The sequence below is a fragment of the Peromyscus eremicus genome, chromosome 15 (assembly GCF_949786415.1).
Source record: "Peromyscus eremicus chromosome 15, PerEre_H2_v1, whole genome shotgun sequence".
Lineage (NCBI taxonomy): Eukaryota > Metazoa > Chordata > Mammalia > Rodentia > Cricetidae > Peromyscus > Peromyscus eremicus.
In genome coordinates, this window is record NC_081431.1 from 79043096 (window position 1) to 79047532 (window position 4437).

The window sequence follows — 4437 nt, forward strand, 5'->3', positions numbered from 1 at the left end:
GGTATCAAACACTCTCTCCTATCCTCTATGGAAATGGAAACTACACATAAGCACACACACACACACACACACACACACACACACACACACACTCACTATATGTTTAAAAAAGGAGCAAGACTGCCTAAGAACTAGGGGATATACCTGGAGAATCTCATGAGTACAGGGTGTAACCCAGGGCACCTTGAAATTGACAGATGAACTCTGAGTATTTACCTAAAGAACTGTAAGTCATTGAACAATAGTGATGCTTGTGTACCTACAATTCTGCAGAATTGTTTATAGTTGTCAAGTTATGAATTCAGCCTATGTGCCTATCAACTGATGAATGGATAAAGAAAACATGGCATGCATATGTATTTTATTCAGCCATGATGAATAAGATTAAGCAGAGAAAAAAAACTAGACGTCAATATGTTATGTGAAATAATTCAAATTCAAAGAGACAAATATCATGTATCTCTCATATGTGGAATCTAGATTAAAAACAAAAATGTGAGATTATAGGGGGCCTATGGGGAAAGAGAAAGGAGACAATCAGGAAAGGGGAACAAGAGAAGGAAATGGGGCATCCAGGTCAGAGTGCATTAGATACTCACATGAAAATGTCATGATGAAACACTATTATTTTTTATAATGAATACACATTAATAAAAGGCCTAAGAGGGAAAATATCAAACCAAAGTTTATAGGTAGGCTAGAGGATATAGATCTGGTGACAAAATTGCAGTTCTCACTTCCTCTACTCCGTCCCCCACAGGTCTGCTCTGAGTGCCATATACGGCGGCGTCCCAGACATCGCAGTTGGTACAAAGCCTGGGTCCAACGTGCTCTTCTCCACAAGCATCAGCGACTGCCCCTTCATCATGAGCAGCTCGGCTTCAGCAGCCAAAGGAAGTGATAGCAAGAAGTTCAAAATGACAAGAGGAGCACAGGGGTCCCTTTCAGAGTCATCCATGTCCTAAAGCTACCCAGTGACGTTACTGAGGGCGAGGTCATCTCCCTGAGGCTGCCCTTTGGGAAGGTTGCCAGTCTCCTTATGCTGAAGAAGATGAACCAGGCCTTCATTGAAATGAACACAGAGGAGACTGCCATCACCATGGTGAGCTACTATCCATCAGCACCCATGCTACATGGACAGCCTATCTACATCCAGTTCTACAACCACTAGGAGCTCAAAACCCACAGCTCACCCAACCAGGCACATGCCCAGACAGTCCTGCAGGCTGTGACCTCTGTGCAGTTCAGAAGCCTGGCCTTGGCAGCCTCCACCGCTGCCATGGATGCCAGAATTGACAGGCCAGAGCCTGGTGCTCAGGATCATTGTGGAAAACCTCTTCTACCCAGTGGCCCCGGATGTGCACAAGATCTTCTCTGAGTTCAAGACAGTCCTGAAGATCATCACGTTCACCAAGAACAACCAGTTCCAGGCACTGCTGCGGTATGACCCTGTGAGCGCCCAGCATGCCAAGCTGTCGCTGGATGGCCAGAACATCTACAATGCCTGCTGCACACTGTGCATCGATGACTCTAGGCTCATCAGTCTCAATGTCAAATACAACAATGACAAGAGCAGAGATTACACTTGGCCCCACATGCCTTCTGGGGACAGCCAGCCTTTTGCTGGACCAGACCATGGCTGCAGCCTTTGGTGCTCCCAGCATAATGTCAGCCTCTCATTATGCAGGAGCTGAGTTCCCGCCCACATTTGCCTTCCCTCAGGCCGCAGGCCCCTCTGTCCCTAACATCCACCAGAGTGCTGCCCTGTCCCCTCCCCCATCTTCTGCTGCTGCAGCTGCTGCAGCTGGCAGTATGACCATTCCAGTTCTGACAGGCTGGAAGTTCTATCCTTCTGGTTAGCAAACTGAACCCTGAGTCATACCCTGAAGCCTCTTTATTCCCTTCCGCGTCTATGGAGAGGTGCAGCGGGTGAAGATTCTGTTAAATAACAAGAAGAATGCACTTGAACAGATGGCAGATGGCAGTCAGGCTCACCTGGCCATGGGCCACTGAATGGACACAGGCTGCATGGGAAGTCAGTGCACATCACACTGTCCAAACATCCGAGTGTGCAGCTGCCTCATGAGGGGCACGAGGACCAGGGCCTGACCAAGCATTATGAGAGCTTACCTCCGCACCTCTTCAAGAAGCTGGGCTCCAAGAACTTCCAGAGCGTTCCCCTGGCCCTCAGCCACCCTCCACCTGTCCAATCTCCCACCCTCTGTGTCAGAGGATGACTCAAGAGCCTCTTCTCCAGCAATGGTGGTGTCATCAAAGGTTTCAAGTACTTCCAGAGGGACTTCAAGATGGCACCGACCCAGATGAGCTCTGGGGAGGAGGTGGTGCAGGCGCTGATTGAACTTCACAACCATGACCTGGGTGAGAAGCACCACCTGCATGTGTCCTTCTTAAAGTCCGTCCACCATCTAGGTGCCCCAGTGCCTTGAACAGCTTCCCCCGTTTCAGAAAAGCCATTTTAAAAAGCAGTTGAAGTGGCCTTCCAGATCACAGATTTTATTTTTTTAAAGAGAGATCAGTTTGTCTGTTTTTTTTTTTTTTAAAAAAAATAAATCTAGCTCACCTTGCTGTGGTGGGAAATGGCTTGGGCCACAGAGGCTCAGTCAGGCTCGGCACCATGCTTTGAGGGGCTCAGGTGTGAGGCCACATCTGTGCTCTGAATACAGCTGCTTTCTTGTGCCAAACGAAACCAGCCCACCTCGGAGCTGCACACCCACCCTCTCAGGCCACTGTTCTGTCTCTAGAGCTGAAGGGGAGCCAGGCGGCCTGCACCACAGGCTCCCTATGCTGTGCAGAAGCTGGGGCCACCGTCCCCAGCCTTATAATCAAGTGACATGATTCTCCCATGTCCCTGGCCAGCCCAGGGGGCCCAAGTCACCCTCAGCTGCCAAATATCATGTGACTTTTGTATTCTATTCTGTACGGTCACAGACACCTGTGTCTAGCAATATTTCCACTTGACCAAATACCCGAATCTTTTTCCATTTATATACAAGAGATAAAGTTTTAAGTAACTTTTTAAAGCAACGATACAATGGTATGTGTGTACTCTAAGCTTCTGTGTCCCTGTGTTTGTCCCCTCCTTCCTGGTGACCAACTTGCAGGTGGGCAGGCCAGTGCTGCTTCTGCCTGGGGAAAACAACTCTGAGACCAGTGGGTTCCTACCTTCAAATTTTGGACCAGAGTTTGTTTTCTGCCTGCCTCTGACTAGGCCCACGTAAGGGGCTGACCTCGAGGCCTTAATGCCCCTCCTAAATGCCCACCTCCATGGCTAGCATGTCTCTATGAGAGGGTTCCCTGGACTATTGTTCCCGGGGCCAGCCCTGGACACATTCCACCCCGTCCCGGATGGTGTGTTGGGGGGAGTTTCCATTAAAGCGGTGTTCTAACCTGAAAAGGAAATTGGAATGAGAAGAGTTGAAAGAGCTCAGGGACAGTGATATGAATGTGCTGGAGGTTCTATGGCTGAGTCTTAGGCATTCTCTGGCAAATGAGAGGCCGGGACTTTTTAACACAGGGTACACAAGAATAAGAACTAAGGGGATGTGCAGGGCACCAGACAAGTGACCTCAAGTGAGCTGAGGAAGGCAGAAGAGACAGGTATGGGCTGGAGCTCAGTGGGTCTTGTGTTCCTATTGAGGACTCAGGGATATCCTTTAGACCTGTATGTAGTCTTAGTGACAGCTGCAGCCACCGGGTGAGAACTATGGTCCAGTGACTTTGTCTTGTCATGTTGGCGTCCAATGACCTGCCATGTAGCAATTTATGAAACAATCCCTTCAGGAAGGAGGGGGAGGTCACGAGATGAACTTTACACATCTGAGAAATGAGACTTATTAGGATTCCTGAGAGCCCCTCCCCAAGGTTATGGAAACAGTAAGCAACTGTATCTGTAGGTAAGGACAAGGGAGCTGCTGAGAGCAGATTCTGGAACTGTTGAGGTGCCTGTCACTCCAGCAGACAGCCCAGAGTTGCAATTTCAAGAGTGGTCACCTGTGTTGCGGTGGGCTTTTCTGTGATACGATGCTAGTTGGGTTGCTTCTGCTCCCTGTAGTAACTCCTTCCACACTCCCGTTAGTAACCCTAAATAAAAGTTCACTGGTTGGCCACTGGTTGGCCACGGTGGCATTTGCTGGAACCATTTACTTTGGTCTATCATGATTTCCTCTCGAGGTGAGTAGACTGTGTTGTGTCTCCCCAGGAAAAGTCTCACACAACATCCTCCACCCACTGCGTTCCCTGTGTGCTCTCCTACTCAAGAATGCAGGATGTGAGGCAGTGGTCTCTTAGGGAGCATGCTGTTGCTTTAGAGACAGAAATCTCAGTTCTAAATTTGAATTTCTGTTAACAGTAAGTTCCTTGCAGCACACCTCAGGGACACCTTTGGCACACCCCAAAGGAGCAGCTGGGACCGAACTT

The 4437-nt window shown here is 49.0% G+C and overlaps 1 pseudogene; it reads left to right on the plus strand.

The window, feature by feature from the left end:
* The first annotated feature begins 514 nt into the window (after nt 1-514).
* Nucleotides 515-2447, plus strand: LOC131924973 (polypyrimidine tract-binding protein 1-like; annotated as a pseudogene).
* Nucleotides 2448-4437: the final 1990 nt, after the last annotated feature.